General features: G+C 43.9%; 1 protein-coding gene across 2 annotated transcripts in view; it reads left to right on the top strand.

Moving 5' to 3' along the window:
- Positions 1-20,942, top strand: part of LOC307244178 (E3 ubiquitin-protein ligase SH3RF3-like) — a 105,048-nt gene that overhangs the window by 40,498 nt on the left and 43,608 nt on the right. The gene's annotated exons all lie outside the window — the stretch shown is intronic.

Genomic DNA, 20,942 nt, shown 5'->3' with positions numbered 1-20,942 from the left:
CACAAGGAGGTGAAGAAGGCCAAAGAAACGGAAAGAAATCTAGAATTGAAACAAGTCGCGTTTGTGAAGGGCTCCTGGAGGGACTCCATTTGTATGAAGAGAGAAATGTGGGGGAAAAAAAAACATCAAACTCAATCCATTCTGTTCATCCTTGCCATACTGTACGCCCTACAGAGATTAAATCAAATCTTACTTCAGTGCTTCTTTGCGTGCCCACCCCCCGCGCCCCCCGCCCCACCTCCTATTTCATCAAGCCGCCGCAGAACTGGGCTACATCCAGCGCGATTCTTCAAGTGCGCAAATAGTGTAAATATTTGATGCCCCTATATATTATTCAGACCCCCTCCCCGCATCCCCCACTCTACCCCCACGTATGATGTATTATGCATCTTCTGGGGCATTTTGACGAATATTTGTCTTTGTTACTGATAGCTATCCCTCTCTCTCTCTCTCTCTCCCTCCCTCTCTCCCTCCCTCTCTCTCTCTCTCCCTCTCTCCCTCTCTCCCTCTCTCTCTCTCTCTCTCTCCCTCCTTTTCTCTCATCTCACTGCTCTGGGCTTCCTCCGAGGACCTCGCTGTACTTCAGGTGTATTTCCGCGCTTGTGTGAGTTGAGGACGACTGATGTACAGGAGACGTGTGTGTGTGTGTGTGTGTGTGTGTGTTAATGGCATTGATGCGGAAGGGAGGGAGGTGGGGGCATGTGTTGCATGAAGATATTCACTTAGTTTGCGTAGACTAGAAGTAAGTTAGACCCTGGACAGTTTTGGCATGATGTGTAATCTGCCACATGTACATGCAAACCCATATTCCAATTTTTATTAATCCCACGAAGACAAGACTCTGAATAAGACATGACCATGCAAACAGCATTGTCTGATTACCATAGACCAAACAAGGTATTAATCCTTGGAAGCATTCGTCAATTAAAAGATGCCCAGTGGTTTGTTATTAGAGGGGTGATTTAAGGACTGTTTGAGCATGTACACACCTTCATCGCAATCAACATTTTGTGGCACTTGCCCCAATCAATACCAACAAGCAGTAAAGTTGTCACAACTGGAAGCTGTGAATAGAAGGGTTTGCAGCACAGTATTTTGCGATATTTGTACAAATAAAGCGTCAAGGGTATACTGTGGAGGGAGCGTGACTTCAATAGAAGCCGTGACAGTAGCTTGAACAGGAGGGAAGCTCACACGCAGAACCTTGTATTACCGTCATTCTTAAGACCGTTTTAGTAAACAGGGATATGAATGCAATAGTTATTTCCACAACTAATGCAAACAGCTTAATCTGACTATTGTCTTATTTGGAATTTGGACCTTAATCATACCAGACCAGATCAACCTGTACAAGCAACCTTCTTCTGCCTTGTTGCTTTATATACTATCAACATAAGAGAGATAGGCTCTGAAGATTGCCTACACAAGTGTTACTCTTACTGTCTTTGCTGCCCTGGTCTCCAATGTATAGGTTTGGTTTTTGCCTGTTTTACATGTACTCGAGTTAGGGATTTCGATTTACAAGTTACCATTTTAGCCAAATTCAATGCGGCAAATGGCTTGGATGAAATCGTTTACTCCGTTGGACTGCATTGAAACTTGCTCAAAAGCTTATGCTCAATACTTATTCTGTTAAAAGCGCTCCAATTTGTAAATAATTAGGGCTGTGTGGCAAAACAGCATTTTAATGAGGCATTGGTTATGAAAAGCAAACCTGTCCTTTTTTAGTTTAGACCTAACACCGTGTACAATCGTGTCCGATTGAAGATATTTACACCTTCGGACACTTAATGTGCTTAATAATGTTGTGAAGTGTTTCTTAGTTCTACAGGACGACTGAACTCACACTTTCACTCTATTTTAGACCCACTGGAGACACTACTCCCTACCGCCCGACTGTCCTGAACCTATCAAGTCTCAGACACGTTAGCACTTGAGCTCTCCCTGTAAGGAAATTAGGAAGAATGATCGGGACGTTGCTGACGTTTTTGCACAAGCCTGTTACAGGTTTTGCTGTCACTGTGGAATATAGAATGGAGAATAAATTGGAATCTCTAATTGGAATTGTTGGGACTCCAAGCCTTGCATTGTAAGCAAAAAGACAGCGGGGATCCATTGCATGAAATGATAATCTGCTAATAATTGTTCACAAAGTTATTGCAGCCTGTTGCAGCCGATTTTCTGCAGTAAAGGCCAAAGATATTGAGTAAGGAACCTGCTGATGGTACAGACAAAGTCAGCATGAGTGTGAAAAATGTCCCGACTCTCAGTATAAGTAAAGCGGAGAATCTGTTAGGATTTAGCTTTATTAGAAGACTTATTAGAAGCCATTCGTCTTCTCCACCTGTTATTCCTGGTCAGGGTCGCTAAGGTGGCAGCCTGTCCCTGCTGACAATGGGCATAAAGGAAGGACACACCAGGAATGGACTGGTAGACATAGACATTTAACAGCATTCATTCAAAACACCTACTGGCTATTTGGAGTCACCAGTAAGACTTATCTGCATGTCTTGGAAGGTTGGCGGACTTACAAGAACACTGGGAGAACATGCAGAGTAACACTCTCCGGAGTTGCAAGACAACAATGCTACCAACTGCTCTACCACCACACACAAATGCCTTGTGAAGCAATGTGATTGAACTGATGGAGAGAATAACTCAAGTCAGTCAGACAGATGATCAATCAGACAGGGATTCAGTCATTCAGACAGTCAGTCAGTCAGTCAGACAGTAAGCCAGTCAGATAGTCACTCAGTCAGATGGTCAGTCTGGCCCTGTAATGCTCTCTGTTTCTCCGCTTTAATGGAGAGATTCAGCTGAATACTGTGACGCATTGACTGAGCAGAGCAGCTGAGGCGTGTGGATGTGTGGGCACACACACATATACACACACACACTACCAGTCTGTTAATGGTTATGGGTGACTACGAGGTCAGTAGAAGTCATTTGCGGGTCATGGAATCAGTCACACACTGGTACTGGTATGTCCCACTCACACGTGCATCAATTTGTATGTTGGTGCATGTGATTCTTTGTCTGTGTTTGAGAGCAGCCGGCTCATCCACCCACACAGCATCCACCGTGTCACCCAATCCAACACCATCTTAGACCCATAGTGGTCATGGGTACCCCATTCTCTCCCACTTCATAGAAACACACATGTGCTACGGTGGCCCCAGCGCATCTTTCTCGCATTATTATTATTTGCATTTAATATCGATCTTTAGCCGGCACACACTTTATAACCATTACACATCCTGGCTCGGCTTGCATCTAATGAAAAATAATCAATCTTTCACCTGAAAGTGAAATTAGAAACTCGCACGTATTCCCAATTAACAAAAACCCATGAATATGGGAATGCCAACGATTGCGCACATCCGTTAAAATGTCACAGCTGATATCAGCTGCTCCCACAAATAAAATACGGCGTCAGGGGTTTTCTCAGAACTGGCCAGCGGGCTCGGACCCGGGGAGACGATGTTAATTTCTATTCTCTTACAGATTAACCACAATACTACCATACTGAGAGAGAGGGAGTGATTGATAAATGAAAAAGCCACACTTTAACAAGAAGAATGCCTCTTTGCTTCAATTTACTGGTATTCAAAAGCGGCCACACGGAAACACAAACTGGGCTGTATCAGCTGAGGACGTATTGGAGTTACCATGACTTTAATTTAAACTGATCCCAGTCTAATAGAGTGCAGTTTACAGTCTGTTTGCTCATTATCACCTCTTTGTTTTCAGTGCTTTTATGATCAATTTCTGTATTTTTTGTCATTGTCCAAGTACAGCGAAATTAATCCTCTGCATTTGACCAATCCTATACCTAGGAGCAGTGGGAAGTCATGGGCAGTAAAGATATTTAGGGCTGGATCCCCTACTGTTATTGTTTGTAAATTTTTCTCTAAATCTTTCAGGCTAAAACTATCTGAAACAGAAAAAGGGCAGAAGTTACATACTTGTTTGTACCGGGATGTCGCAAACATGTCATTGTCTAACTTTCATCCAAAGCGATCCACATACGGAGCAGAAATTCATGAAAAACCGACCAAATTTGAAACAAGATAAGGGTTAGGGTTTGGAGGGTTTGGAGTAAGACACTTGATGGTGTCATCATACAATGAACTATAAATGTCCATTCAAGTGTAGACCCCATCGCTCTTTAGTAATTATAGATTACAAACTAGGCGTGTGTGTGTGTTTATGTACCTTCTTACCGAGTAGATGTCTGTGGATCTGTTAGATTGATATTTTATCTCTTTGCTCCCCACTTCTTTGCTGGATTCATGAAAAAAACACGAAAAAACACGAAATCCACAGAAACTCAAGGTCACACAGTCGAGTCGAGTCCACTAGACTGTGCGAATGAGTGATGAGTTCACGTACCAGGAATGATCGGAAAAAAAGAACCCGTGAAATTGTAAATTGGTCACAGAAATATGCCAATGTTGTTTGTATTTCATGGAAACGTAACGTTGAAAATTTAATCCAAGGAAAGAAATCATCACCTAAATTATGTAAGTTAGACTATCTTCGTAAACCTCTGCCAAAGTGAAAACTGGATTCCCATAGAGGTCCATTCAAAACATGTAGTTAGTGAAAATATTGAATTAACAAGCCTGGTATGCATAAATTATATATATATATATATATATATATATATATATATATATATATATATATATATATGGGATATATAGGGATGCAACGGTACACGGTATGTTATCGAACCGTTCAGTACGCACACGTGAAGGCGGTATCACAATAGAAGTCAAACGGATGCGTTGGCGCAGCGTATGCGTGCAGCGCAGCATGCCGTAAGTCCTTCCTATTATATCCATGTTAATCCACTGTTGCAGCTCCACTGGCCATGTCAGTCGTGCGGGGTCATGTCATGTCAATCAAGGTGTCCATTGGGAAACTTCTCTTGAACGATTCTTTTTGAACGTCTCTTTTATAGGACTGAAGAGAACTAGGCTCGCTGTGTTCATCACACAGCGAGCCGTTCTTTTTTTTTTGTCAAGTTTTAGTTTTAAGTTGAGTTGTTTGTTTAAGTTGCAGTCTCTTGCTACCAGCGAATGTTCCCCCTCTATGTTACAGATAGCCTATGCTCCTCCCTCACCAGGAGGTGCCCTGGCTGAAAAGGGGCACACCCACTGTCAAGTCAGGTCCACAAAGTGAAGGCACACATGCACTGGTCTGACTGTGAGGTTTTATTTCAATAAGTTATTTGACTATTATTATTTATGTGTGGAAAAATACTAATTGAACCTGCTCTACGCAAAAATAACTAACTTTAGTACTGGTTTTATTTATCTCTGATTGTGAAGTAAAGTTTTTAAATTATTATATATATATATATCAATAATTTTAAATAATAATAATAATTATAAATAATTAACAGAAATAAATATTTGAATTATCCACTATCCTGGACAAATAAATATAAAGATACCGAAACTGCTCAGTTACGGTGACCCGAAAACCGTGCCCACTGTACCGTTGCATATATATATATATATATATATATATATATATATATATATATATATATATAGTCACTCATTTCAGAAAGTGAAACCCATATATTATATTCATTACACATAGTGAAATATTTCAAGCCTTTATTTCTTGAAATTTTGATGATTGTGGCTATAGATAATGAAAACCCAAAATTCAGTGTCTCAGAAAATTTGAATATTGTGAAAAAGTACAATATTGGAAAGTTATGGTCAGCTAATGAATTCAAAACACCTGCAAAGGTTTCCTGAGCCTTTAAATGGTCTCTCAGTCTGGGTCAGTTGGCTACACAATCATGGGGAGACTGCTGACTTGACAGATGTCCAGAAGACAGTCATTGACACTCTCCACAAGGAGGGTAAGCCACAAAAGGTCATTGCTAAAGAAGCTGGTTGTTCACAGACTGCTGTATTCAAGCATATTCATAGAAAGTTGAGTGGAAGGAAAAGGTGTGGTAGGAAAAGGTGCACCAGCAAAAGGGATAACAGCAGCCTTGAGAGGATTGTCAGCGCATCAAGAGCCACTACGCACAGACGAATCCTAGGCATGGGCTACCAATGTCGCATTCCTCGTGTCAAGCCGCTCCTGAACCAGAGACAAAGTCAGAAGCGTCTTACCTGGGCTGTGGAGAAAAAGGACTGGACTGTTGCTCAGTGGTCCAAAGTCCTCTTTTCAGATGAAAGTACATTTTGCATTTGGAAATCAAGGTCCCAGAGTCAGGAGGAAAAGTGGAGAGGCACAGAATCCACATTGCTTGAAGTCCAGTGTGAAGTTTCCACAATCAGTGATTTGGGCTGCCATGTCATCGGCTGGTGTTGGTCCACTGTGTTTTATGAAGTCAACAGTCAACACAGCCATCTACCAGGAAATTTTAGAGCACTTCATGCTTCCTTCTGCTAACAAGCTGTATGGAGATGCTGATCTCATTTTCCAGCAGGACTTGGCACCTGCCCACACTGCCAAAGGTACCAAAAGCTGGTTCAATGACCGTGGTGTTACTGTGCTGGATTGTATATAGCGCCAGCAAACTCGCCTGATCCGAACCCCATAGAGAATGGGGTATTGTCAAGAGGAAGATGAGACACCAGACCCAACAATGCAGATGACCTGAAGGCTGCTATCAAAGCAACCTGGGCTTCCATTACACCTGAGCAATGCCACAGGCTGATTACCTCCATGCCACACCGCATTGATGCAGTAATTCATGCAAAAGGAGGCCCAACCAAGTATTGAGTGCATAGAAATTAACATACTTTTCAGAAGCCTGACATTTCTGTTTGAAATATCCTTTTTTTAGAGACACTGAATTTTTGGGTTTTCATTATCTATAGCCACAATCATCAAAATGTAAAGAAATAAAGGCTTGAAATATTTCACTCTGTGTAATGAATCTATAGTGTGACAAAATATTGAACTTTTTCATGATATTCTGATTTTGTGTGTGTGTGTGTGTGTGTGTGTGTGTGTGTGTATATATATATCTATATAGACACACTACTCACAAAAAGTTAGGGATATTCGGCTTTCGGGTGAAATTTCAGGATGAACCTAAAATGCACTATAATCTTTACAGGTGAACTTAATTTGACCTTCTCTAAACTTTTGAATGCACATGTCCAACTGTTCAATGTTTCAGTACTTTTTGCACAACTTGCTGTTCTCTAATAAGGAGCTGGACGTCAAAATTCACAACCGGTGTTTGATCTATAAATCAACCAATAAATTTCCTGGTTCAATTAGAATTGGTATTTAAACAGTCCTCTTCATCATGCTGTTCACATTTTGACATCATGAGACCAAGACGACACCTAACAACTGATCAACAGTACCTCGCCATTGCGAGGCTTCAAACAGGATGTTCTCAGAGGGAAGTGGCCACTGAGCTTAGAGTGTCACAGAGTGTCATAAGCAGATTGCAACAGAGATACAGAGACTGGAAGAGTCACATAAAGGCATAGAAGTGGACGTCCTTTGGCCACATCCCACACTGATGAGCGCTTCATTGTGAACAGTGCCCTGCGGAACCGGCTGATGAATGCCACTCAACTCCAGGCACATTTATGGGAGGTAAGAGGCACCCAAGTGTCACGTCAGACCATTCCAAACTGTTTACATCAGCGTGGTCTGCGTGCTAGACGACCTGCAAGGGTACCTGACCACACCACCAGGGTCAGGGAGCATTTACGCTGGACGAGGGACCAGTGGCCTCAGTGCTGTTCTCTGATGAAAGTCAATTCACGTTGAGCAGAAATGATGGCCGCCAACGATGTTGGAGACGTCAAGGAGAGCGCTATGCATCAGCCACTGGTGTCACCAGACGAGCCTTTGGTGGTGGTGGTGTTACAGTGTGGGCAGGTGTGTCTAGTCAATACAGAACTGCCCTACACTTTGTGAATGGTACAGTGACAAGCGCATACTACCTGAACGACATCATTAATCCAGTCATTGTGCCCCTGCATGAACAACACAGGCCTAATTTCATCTTCCTGGACGACAATGCTCCAGCTCATCGAGGTGGCATCATTAGGGAACGGCTGCTGGAGACTGGGGTACCTCAAATGGAGTGGCCTGCACTTTCTCCAGACCTGAATCCCATAGAAAACCTATAGGATCAGCTGAGTCGCCGTGTAGAGGCTCGTATCTCTGTACCCCAGAACCTCAATGACCTGAGGGCCGCCCTTCAAGAAGAGGGGGGTGCCACTCACATTTTTCCCCTCAACAAATGTAACCTCACTTATGTAAAGAAAATGTTATCAGTCCAGGAAAACAAATATCACGCCCAGGAATAGACTTTATATTTTACTACATACTTGGGAAGTAGTTTTCTAGACTTTAATGGTGTGGGCTCTCGTCAAACTGACTTGTCAAGCAAAAGATTTTTGTAGTAGAGAAAACTGTTGATGTATTTGAAAGGTACCATTAAGCCGTGAATATGTTTTATGAAATGTACAAGAATATATTCATTGCATGTTTTCTTCATTTTATAATCCAACCACAAATTACTGATAACAGCAAATAATCAGAAAACACAGACATTTTTTACATTTATTAGAGAAACAGCTCGATAAATACACATATATAGATTATGGAAATCCCCTGCATCCTCCTCTGGTTAATGGGACGAACCCACCGCTGCTGGTAGATTACCGCGGCTTCTCCCTCGGACCCACTGAGAAGAACCGGCATCGTCTTCCTCCTGTTAACAGTCACCATGTGTATATATAGATTACTCATTCCAGCCGTAAAAAGCGTTGTATTCAAACCAGAAGCTGCTGTGCGAAATATAAACAATGAACGTTAAACTCACAAACTCATCCAACTACGCTTATAAACAAACAGACTCCAAATGCAAATAAAATTAAAATTAAAAGGTTGAAAATGAAAGCAAAGATTCACTTACCCATTGAAAAGTGAGAAATTGCACAACTTGAAGTCTAAAGTCTCGTGAATGCTGAGTGAAGTCGGACCCGCAAGGATTTGATGAATCGTCAAATGACGCAACACTTTCTTGTTGCTGTTGACGTCGTTCCTGGTGTGGTGCAGAGGTTACGTTTTCGGGAGACTGCCACCCCCCGCCCCCCGCCATGACTTGATAGGTCACAGCTAGGGACTCGACGGCGCTGCGTCGCCCTCTGTGAGCTTAGCCTCACCAGCTGGCAAAAAGGTCGACGCCGGCACCGGCTCAAGTCAAGGGGAACCAATCGGAGGGTGCCGTTGCTGAATGATTAATGAGCCCCACATAGGTCGTGACCTTTTTCCTGGGTTGTAATTTATTGGCATGTATCTGTGTGTTGACTTGATATATTGCTGCAACTGCAACAACCAGGGAGGCAACAGGGGGACTGTGAGTTGATATCTGAAGAGTAATGGCTGCAACAGGGCTTGCCTTCTTTTTTTTTTACTTCTTACCATTTTTCATACTTTATTTGACAGTATAGATAGACAGGATGCTACAAATGGCCAGGGGCTGGATTTGAACCCGGGTCAGCTGCAGCAAGCACTTTAGCCTTGAGAATGGTACGAGCTCTACCAGGTGAGCCACCAAGTTGTGCAGGCATAACATCCAGATAGATACAGAGAGTGACGGGCAGTTTAAGAAAGGACGCGAGCAATGACGTACTGTTAGTAGTGTGGCCTTGGTGTGTGTGTGTGTGTGTGTGTGTGTGTGTGTGTGTGTGTGTGTGTGTGTGTGTGTGTGTGTGTGTGTGTGTGTGTGTGTGTGTGCAAGTCTGCATCAGAGTATATCTAAGTTAATACACAAAGAGTGGGTGTATAGGTGTGTGCCAGGTGTATTCTCGTCTACCCTCCTTAGCAGCTGCCTATGCACTAAAGGTGCGGGTTCACCCTCGGTACAGCTTGTGTGTGTGTGTGTGTGTGTATGTGTGTGTGTGTGTGTGTGTGTGTGTACGTTACAAATTACAGCAAATGAAACAAATGAGAGCTGAGGATGTCATTCAGTGAACAGCAAGCCCACACACGCTGGAGAAGCAGGTGAATGGGCATGTGCACACGCACCCACACACACACACACAGACACATGGAAAGACTTGCACCCACACCCATTCAGCGAGCAGGCATCACGGCCATTAGCATTTCAAAGTAACAAGGTGTGTGGAGGCACCAAATTTCTGCATTTTGTGCACTTTGAAATGGAAATTTGCATAAAGACTGCAGAAATACTGTTTACATTTCCAGAGAGAGAGGGAGGGATAGAAAAGACACGAGTCGGTCTGTTCGACACATGTGTGCGATGTGTCGAATAGAGCAGGAAAATATATTTAATTTTGGTTGTTTTTAAGAGGAAAGGGAAGGAGAGGCTGTCGGGTCATAGGTAGCATTCACGAGCCTAAACTTTGACATCTCTGTATAAATTATCTAAGCATCTTTGGCGACGCGGGCGTTCCACGTGCCAAGGTTGTGTCCCCGGCGGCAAAGCACCCGTTGAAGACATATTTTCTCAAACCCGGCTGAATAATCAGTTGTACACGTACATAATTGGAGGTCTGTCAATTTCGTCTTCAAAGAAAAAATCGTCCACGTTTTTCAACATTTTCTGGCTTGTTCAGATGACACAGCGAGCTCCTGTGAGCCGGATGGGTCTTAATAGAGAGAGAGAGAGAGAGTGTGCGGGAACCCTGCCTGAGTAAAAAAAAGGTTCATGGCGCTGCTATGAAAACCGAGAGGAGATACTGCTGAATCTCGCTGTTTGCACTGTCCACTGCTGGCTGCTGTGTGGATTTATGAATCGCCACATTTCTCTCGGTCCGGCAAAAGTCTTTATCTTGTCTCCCTGAACTTAGAAACACATTTTCAAGTCAGTTTGGCTTGACTTCTGATCCCCGGCGCTGATTCCTTCTTCATGCTTGAGTTTAGTCTGAGGCCTGTAACAATAATCTGGAACCGTCAAAACTGCCCAAGGCTAAAGGGCTTCTGAGCTTCTGGGTTAAACAACGTTTCCTTACTCATGCATTTTACTGCAGGCTGATTTCATCCTGGTGCTATTCCAGAGGCTGGTTTAACAGGCCCTGTATTCTAAGTCCCCAACAGAATGGGAGAACATAGCCACAGGCAACTGACCCTGGTAAGAGAGAGGGCGCTGTGTTACCCTTGGTCAGCTCTTTGCCAAGTTATAAAGATTCCAAAGATTCCTACTGCGAGGAATATACATTTTTTTTTGACTGTTCTGTTTTTAATTTGCAATTAAAGCGAGTTAAATGACTCTGAATGAGTAAAACGAAGATGTTCCCCACGCTCAGAGAACACCAACTGCCTCACTTTTCTTCACGAGGGTCTCTCAATTTCTCCACCTCTCATTCCCGACAAATTTTGCTGCAGGATGTATCAATTGCCGTCGCTCCAGTGAAATGTGCTATATATTCACCTTCCATCACCTCAAAAAGGTCTTTGCATTCCACCACAATAAATTCCTGTGACAAAATGTATATATATTTATTCGTAGACATCATTTTTTTGTGAGAATTCAATTTGCAAACCAGAGCTGAACCAACTCTTCTAACTCGTTCATCTTTCTCTGGAAGTCCACTGTGCATTTATCAACGGACTCAAACGAACAGTTGGAAAATTGAATGGCTCTTTAGGCTTCACTGAGTGAGTCGTCAGGAACCAAATCTCAAGAGTCAAAACCTTTCATCACTTCCAAGAGTTCTCACTTTCAGTGTGAAACTTGAGCTTGTTCTGATGATCACAGAGCTGCTGTTCTGGCTGTTCTTGCAGTTTTGATCTTGCAACACAAGAGCTAGTTAAGGCTGTGACTAGTGGGTCACAGCACGGTGGTTGAAAAACACAGATGTAAGCTTTGTTCTTTGACGATTATCTTTGACAAGTTAAGTTCTTAGCTGTTTTACACACAGCTACATTCAGAACCTCTTTTTAACACGTCCAGCCACCACTACTCTGCTTGCATTTTCTTTTTGCATAATATTTTTAGCATAACTTTTCCTCTGCATTTCAACAGGCCTATACTGTGCCAGCTACTTGACTTCAACAGAAGACCACTTTCTCCCATTTATTGGACTACTTTATTTGTGTGCACCCACATGCGCTGTGTGGCATGTAAACATAGTGTTAAATACACTCAAATTAAGTCCTCATGAAAATAAGTTAACAAAGGTGAAAAAAACAATTTTCCTTCTATGGGACCTTTAAATAAGGTATTCGGTCCTAAGGTATAAGGGCCTTTCACATAGGACACGGTGCGCTATACACTCCTTTATCGTGTACGGCTTGCCACGCAGGAACGCCGCACCGCACTGTGACAAAATCCCAGCTGGTCCAATAGAAACAAGTAGCGAAGCAGACAGGAAGTTTCTGTGCAATATGGAGGATAAAATGATTTTAGCGGTGTCTGAATTCCCTGAGTTCTACAACCCTTCCTCATGAATTTATTGGGACCTTGGAAGGAAATCCTAGTCATGGAAGCAGGTTTGCTACCGAGTACGCAGACCAGCAGTGTTTAAATGCAGTGGAGATCAGCGATATATGACCAATGGCCAATAAATACCGACAAGATATGATCATGACTATTCCCTGTGTCACCATGTCAGTAAAATAAGATATGGTTGTGTGAAGACATTTCATGTGATGAGGTTTTGCTGTAGCGATATAATCGAATAAATAAATCAAATAAATGAATATAACATTACATACAGGTCCAACCTAACTTCAAATAATAACAATACCTCAAACACTTTTTCTGTTGCTGGAGGTAATGACAGCAGTCTAATTTTCATGCCAATCGATAATTTATTTCAGGAACATATTGAAAGTATTTAGAAATGCCAAGTTTGAGAAAAAGTTATGGGAATGCCATAACGACAGAAAAATACCCTCTCTACAGTGTATGACACTCCTCTCTGTGAGAAAGCGCTCAGAATAAACCACTTCAAGAGAAGCAATCCGATTGGCTGTTTTGATTGCCAGCCTGTCCTTGTTGTGTTTTTTTTTTTCTTTTTTCTTCCTACTCTCATTTTAATAAGCGGTAATGAAGTGTTAAATTAACAACTCGCGGGCTAACTATACAATTCACGCTGTCAATTAATCGCACGCACACATCGGGGTGTGTCTGCCTGGCATGCGTGCGTGTTTGAGTGTGAAAGAAGGAGCGGGAGAGAGACAAGGAATAAAGAAAGAAAGATGTATGCTGTTGTATCACCTATTTGGTATCAAACAGCAGTTCAACGACGACAAGTCAATGTTTCCATGTGGAAAGAAAGATGAAAACAAAGTAGTATACACGCAGTTTATGTGTTTTGGAAACACCGTTTATTTGTGACTTTGCACCCTGGTGCCTCACTCGGTTGGACAGAATGGAACTCCTCGTTCCAGACTTTTCTATTTTAAGTTGTAAATTTTTGTATACAACTTTTAAAAAAATATGAATCGAAAGCAAAGTTATTTTTTTTGGAGCAATATCAGGAAAAGAAAAAAAGCCTGCACACTGAACCAGAACACACCCCATCCCACCCGAATTACTGCCTCTCAGATTGCATTACTCCCCTCAACAATAACTGCTAAACAGGAGGAACATTTGATTTCTTGCCTCCAGGTTTATATATATACATATATATATGTGTGTGTGTGTGTGTGTGTGTGTATGTATATATATATATATATGTATATATATATATATATATATATATATATATATATATATATATATATATATATATATATATATAATGCCTATATATATACTGTATATATATATATATATTTCTGACAGAAAACTCTTAAATTTAATTTAAAATTATTTATTTATTTTACGTCATTTGAGTTTGGGTGTCTGGGCTCTACTGCTCATCACTCCCAGTGAGGTGTACTGAAATCATAGGCATACTTAATGATCTAGAAGTGGAGTTGGAGTCGGAGTAATGAGTTCATATCCCCCCATTGGATAGAAGATTAGAGGCCCACAGGTGGATGCAGGGAAGGTGGAGGGAGCTTAGCAACACAGCAAGCAAAGCAGGCAGCAAAGCAGCAAAGCAGGTAGGGCAAGAGGGATTGGCTGCTTAAATAGGACAGGAACAGCCCATAAGAGCGAGGAAGCGCGTGGTGCCATCGAGTTGTCTGACAGAACGAGTGTCGCAAACTACGCCTCATAATGTATGTCCTGTGTGCTTCTTTAATGGGACAGACACCAATTAAAAACAAAAAAACAATCATCAATGTTTTTATCCCGGCGCTGTTAAAGCATAGTTTTGATATTTTTCAATGCAGGCATTATTAAAATGTTGGTTCCCATTTCTTATAACTGTTTATAGCTGAACCTCCTTAAACGAGACATTTTTTCGCTTCTTCTGACTGTGCCCAAATGCAACCCAGTGGGGCAAACGTTCAAAGGGGACCTGCTCCCTTTTCCTTTTTTCATATAGGTCTCTGAGGTCCCCAAAAAATGTTTTTGAATTTTTTTCTGAAAATAATGATAATGCATTCTAGCCATTCTAACATACCTCTGTACCATCCCTGTCCAGAAGGAACTGTTTTTTGTGGGAGGCCCCGAGTTCTGTGAGCCAATGAGATTTGAGCACAACACCTTATCAGTCCGCCAAAATGTGTTTCTGAACAAATTTGAGGTGAGAAATAAGCTATCCACTTGCTCAATCTTCACTCATATTATCTCTACAAGGCCTAATTTAAACATCAGCTCCAACTTTCATCGCCATTCTGCAAGCTTGTGGGAGACACGGACACAGGGATAAGTACGATCAGACGCAAAACAAGGGCAAATTGCTGCAAAAATGTATGGCCGTGTTTGCGCTGGCATACTATTAGCGCAATATCTTTTGAGAATTGGACACTATGACGGCACAGATAGCGGGCGCAATTGATGCGCAATTGATGGTGCTATTTGCGGCCGCAATCCATTCTTGTTCAATTCACCCCTCAGAGGGCTCAACGTGTTATTATTATTACCCTCCCTTTACCGGTGCAGGGAGATCAGACAGACTCTGCAGTGCTGCTGATATCGACCCGAGGCTCGGTCCATCAGGGGTGGGCTGCCTCGCTGAGCAGGTGCCCTGTCATAGCCGCAGTGCGAGGGCTGTTGGATTTTTCTCCAGCATTAGTTATCCTTTGGCCTCTCCTTTGTTGTGATCTCACTCCATCACCTAGTTCCAACTTCTTTAAATCTCCTTCCAGAGTGACTAGAATGTCCCGATGAGTGAAACATGAATGAATATACATTAAAGTACGGCAAGCCATTTTTACATTTAATCCATAGGACGAACTAGTCACTTTTCAAAAGGTTGCAGTACTTATTTATTAGATACTAGTAACTATTCCAATTGTTACTAGTAACTGTTGTGAGGTTTCTAGTCACAATTTGGACAATTCTTTCATTGAATCCTATGGGGCTCTGTGTTTGAGATAACAAATGTTTGCCTCTGACTAGAATCTATTACTATTGTTACTCGTAAATATTCCAATATGTTGGCGTTTTCAAATTTGTATGAAATACAATGATATAAGGCTAAATAACAACCATATTTAAACGGGTGCCACTGTGTGGTACTCCTTTCCTGACATTATTTTTTATAATCACCGCAGGACAATAACAAAGCAACCATAGTGTTTTAATGAGTCGCATATTCTAGAATTGACTTTATTTAGCCGGTAGGAAAAAGGAGTAGAGAAAGTCCAGACGACATAGCGGGTAGTGGATTTATTTTCTGATATGAATATTCATGATGCACGCGCTCTGAACGCGTCCTCATTGATCGAGTTCAAACGAGTCTTTATTGGTGGAATTGGTGTAGGAAGTTCATGTCAACGCCAATCAAATTATATATGTGTGTGTGTGTGTGTGTGTGTGTGTGTGTGTGTGTGTGTATTTATATGTATATGTATATCTATTTACATGTTGGAATTTTAAAACATTTGAAATCTTGTTCCATGTACCCCTTTGTGCACCTGCCCCTCTTAATGTCTCTGCACAGGCCTAGTATCTGATAGCAACTACAATATATGTACTAGTAACTTTTTAAAGGTGACTAGTTCGTCCTATGGATTAAATGTCAAAAAGACTGGAGACAAATACGTGAATATTCTGTCTATGAGACATATACATGAAATCAATGGCAATCAATAATTTTCCCTAGTAACCGACCAAAGGTATATAAAAAAAAAAGGTTGCGGTTTGATACGCCAAACCAACCTTCATCAAGTTCTCTAAGAAGAAATTCCTTTTTTTTAAATCACTTAAATCTCGAGGGCTTTAATCTCAAAGCCCTCGGAAGGGGCAGGAACAGTCCCTCACCCCCACCACAAATAAGTCACTCCTGTTCAGAGTAGTAGAGTAGTTTTTCCCGTATTATCTTTCTTTCTTTCTTTTTTTCTCTACCCAAAAATGGGGTTGGGGTGTTTTTGACTTGACCGTGATCTGCAATCATCCTCCAAAAGATGGTCTGGGTGAGGAAGGGGAGGTTGGCGTGGAGGCTGAAGGGAGGCGGGTGGCGCTGGATTGACACATCTGGCCCCCTCTAACAACCCGACGGACACGCCTCACTAACCACTCTGTAACCCAAGGCCACTCAACCCCTCCCCTCCTCCCGGTTGCTGTGGTAACCAGCTGACTCTGGGATCGGAGGGGAGGAGGTGGAGGTGGATGGGATTGTGATGGGAGGGGGGCTTTAGAGACAATTTGTCACCCTTAGCAACCTTTCCTCCTCCCTGCCTTGGCAACCCCGGCATTTTCTCTCCCGCTACGCCTCCACACACCTACCCTCGCTCTCCACCTCTCTCCCCCTGAACCTGAACCTGTACGTAGTGATGGTACAATAAATCAATGTTATCCAGGATGTGTGTGTTTTGGTGGGCTCCGCCTCCACCGGCATGCTGTGAGGCTGACCGCCCCCCCCCCCCCCCGTGTCAAAATCAATCAATTGCATATTTTCAAGATTGAGTTTCAAGGTACTGTTTTGAAGTAATTCCAGGTCGCTCAAGACACAGAATCCGCCTCACAGCTTAATCGTGGCTCCGACAAAGTGGCGGCAGGAAGCGACGGCTGCCGACGGTGTGGTTACGGCCTCACAATGTGATACCGCTAATTATGTCTTTCCCTCTTCTTTCCCTCCGCCCACCCAACCCCATTCTCTCTCACTCTCTCCATTCCCCGCAACCTATCACACACCTGTTGCCCCGACACTTTGGACGTATCATCAGGTAAGAGCCATTCTTCCTCACCAGTCTGACGTCTTTAACAAGCTCTTGGGCATATGTGCGTGCGCGTGTGCGCGTGTGTGTGCTTGAACGTGCATTCATGTGTGTGTATCTCACTCGCAGCTTTGATGGAAAAGCAGCCTCATGAATATGCACGTGACACCCCCCGCATCTCTTGCCGCCCACGCTTGCTCACGCTAAGTCTCTGCATTTATTTTCTGTTTGGCTGTATTGACATTTTTTTCTTCTTCTTCTTCTTCTTCTTCTTCTTCTTCTTCTTCTTCTTCTTCTTCGTCATCCTCTGTGTTCATTCAGCTGCGTTCTGTGAAGTGTTCCGCTCCCGTGAATGACGGCGTTTCCCTTATTTCACCGAACTCCTTCGAATCCTCAAGAGCGGGAACCTGCCTTTAGTATGTGATGGCGATGGAAAATGGAAACAGGCGAAGGCCAAGGGAATTTTTATCTATGAGTAAAAAATAAAGAGAAATTTACGGCACAAATTCTGAAATGGGTTCCTAACGGCCGTCGCAATGCTGTGATTGTGGCCCTCTTGCGCGACGGGCAGTTTAAGAAAGGACGGGAGCAATGGCATACTGTTAATAGTGTGTCCCTGGTGTGTGTGTGTGTGTGTGTGTGTGTGTGTGGGTGCAAGTCTGCATCAGAGTATATCTAAGTTAATACACAAAGAGTGGGTGTATAGGTGTGTGCCCGGTGTATTCTCGTCTACCCTCCTTAGCAGCTGCCTATGCACTAAAGGTGCGAGTTCACCCTCGGTACAGCGTCAGTGACCCAGTAATTTGATCGAAAAACCAGCATTCAGAGAGCCGTGTGCCAACGGCTCTGAAATAGCAGTTACCATATGGCGCTGAGAGAGAGCGAGAGAAAAAAAGCTGAGCCCACATCGCTAAGTGTCGTTTTCTGCGCGAATGCGTGCCTGCGACATGATATGTGTGGGCATGCGCTTTTGTTTATGAATAAATAACATGCCCAAAGTGTCACACCTTTAGAATTAGCGGCAACTCCTCTTTGGGCTTGGGGAGCGTTGCGTCACAGGAACCCAGCCGACCTGGTCGCTTTTCAACTCTGCCATCAAAAAAATAATAATTTCAACGTTTCACCGCAAAGAGATACTCGAAGGGTACCGGACACGGTTCCCCGTGTGTCCGGTACCGAGATAGTGAGGAGCTATATATGCTCACGGCGTTAGCTCTAATGTCTTACCTTTATGTCCATGTGGTCAATAACATCAGTCACTCCTTCAGGTTTGCGCTTGTCCTGAATGAAGTTAGCTTTGTTCCCTTTGTCCTTTAAAACAACACTAAACAATCTGAGTCTGCATACAAAATGTCGATGGCGCTGTGTATGACAGAACTGTATGTACATATTGTACATACACTATATAGACCATTCAAATAAACATGTTTTCAAGATGGCACCCGAGTGAAAGGACTTCTCTTAAAATTAAAATATGCGAGGCTAAGCTAAAATAAGACAAGGAAGTCAAGAAAGGGATAAGAAGTAAGCTTGATGGAGGTGAAAATAAATAAATAAATAAATAAGCTCTATCCACTGAGTTTTTTTTTTTTTTAACCTGTGCTGTCAGCATGCTGGGCGTACAACACAGAGTATTTGTATGCCATTGCATTCAGGACAGAACTGGTCTGCAAGTGGAGTTCAAGTTCTCAACCTGCAATGCAACTCTTTATTCATTAATAAACCATCAAGAACTGCTGCAATAACTCTGTCCTGTGGACGACCTGTAGAATGACAAGAGCACAGTTTTTGGTTATAGAGAACCACCACCAACCCCCCTTTGGAGAACTATTTATCATATGTCTATACACAACTGATCACTACTCCAAGAGGAGGAGAATCACCACGGTGAGACAAATAAGCATAGAAACAAACAACATTTACAAAAAAACATGAAACATGTATTGAAAAACAGTGAATTAGGTCCAGGGATGAGGGAAAGGAGAGTGTGTGTGTGTGTGTGTGTGTGTGTGTGTGTGTGTGTGTGTGTGTGTGTGTGTAAGATGTCCACCAGTGAGTGTTCATGACTTATCCTCATTGGTTCTGGTGTAGAAGGTTGGTATTATGTCGCGGCGCCTCCAAGCAGCGGAAGGGGCCCCCGAAGCCCCCACCGAACTCCACAGCCCTGTGAACACCCTTCGGCTGCAGGAAATCCCCGGGTACCCTGCCCTGCGACCACAGAAGACCCCCGGGCCCCCAGAGAAGCCAGGGGGCCGTGGAGCAACCCCCACGCCCAGCCCAGAGAAGCATGACCCAGTCACAGAAAGCACAAGGAGACCCCACACCACACGGGCGTACACATACAACCAACCCCCGGGTGCAGGCACAAGATGCAGCCACAGGCACAGAACCCGAGCCGTGGGCGCAAGGCACGGACCGTGGGCCCGGATCACGGCCCCGAGGCGACAGACCGACACCCCGCCCGAGCCACCCGCCCCACGGGCGAGCTGGCACGACCCCCACGCCCACCCATGCCCCGCACAAGGGGGAGGCCTGCCCCACCACAGCCCCCAGCCGCCGATCATGCAGACCACAGAACAGAGGGCGGCAGACGGCACCCCCACCCACAGCCCGACCCCCCAGCGACGAGCGCCCCGTGCACCGAGAGCGTCAGAGGGCAGGTACCCCGGCAGCCCGGTGTGATGACAGGAGACCGCCCCCCATGAAGGAGGCCACAGGGTGAGCCCCTCGCCTAGCACAGCCAGCCAGGTTCAGGACTCAGGTTGACAGGACCAGACGCCTAACCAGCCCCCGCCCGACGGGCCACCCCCCCACACGGGGCGCAGAAGGACACACAGGCCCAGCCACCCCGCCCGCAGGGTTAGGGTTAGTGACCACAGCGGCGCGCCAACCCGTCGACCACGGGGCCCGGGAGCCGAACCAGCGACCCACACCCCCCGCACCCAACCCGAGCCCCAGAACCCACAACCACGCCCGGAACCTACACACGGACGCCAGCTTTTGGTACTACAGAGAGCACGCCCCCCACCCACCCCCCCCCCCCCACCCCCCCCCCCCCACCCCCCCAACCTCCCAGAGACAGGCCAGTTCAACTCAAGTAAAAGAGCGGGCACCACCACCAAGACTACCCAGACTACCCAACTCCCCCGTGGGATCCCCCAAGAACACAGGCCCACGCACCACGGATGTCCCCAGAGCTGCCCAGGCATCCACCCAACCGCCCCGGCAGACCAGGAGGACCCCCACATGTCCCAAAGCACTACGACATTGCACCGACTTAGGAAGACTCAAGTATTAATGATGGAGTTATATCAGTAATAAAAGTAGCCCATATCTCATTAAATGAATCAACATGGTTTTGGGATATTTCCAATAGTTTTTCCATTGAGATGTAATCTATTAATAACTGCAACCATTGGGATGGGGTGAGATTATCTCTCTTTCTACAATTGAGTAATATTGTTTTCTTGGCCATTGTTAAGGCGATCAAAATGGGTTGGTGGTGTTTCAGTGGTGGTTCGACTGAGGAGAGGTCACCAAGAAGACATATAGACAGGGAGAATGGAATGTTATCCATTGTGTTAAGAGTAGCACTATGCTAGCTAGTAGCAGTGAGCCCAATGAAGGCAATTTTATTTTATTATTCTTTTTATTCTCCTTATTCTTATTCATTTTATGTTAAACTTTATTATTATTTTTATTATTATCATCATTATTATTATTATTATTCATATTTGTATTATTAT

Source organism: Zeus faber (assembly GCF_960531495.2).
Source record: "Zeus faber genome assembly, chromosome: 18".
NCBI classification, from domain to species: Eukaryota; Metazoa; Chordata; class Actinopteri; order Zeiformes; family Zeidae; genus Zeus; species Zeus faber.
The sequence above is the reverse complement of the archived record's forward strand: the minus strand, read 5'-3'. Positions and strand labels throughout refer to the sequence as shown.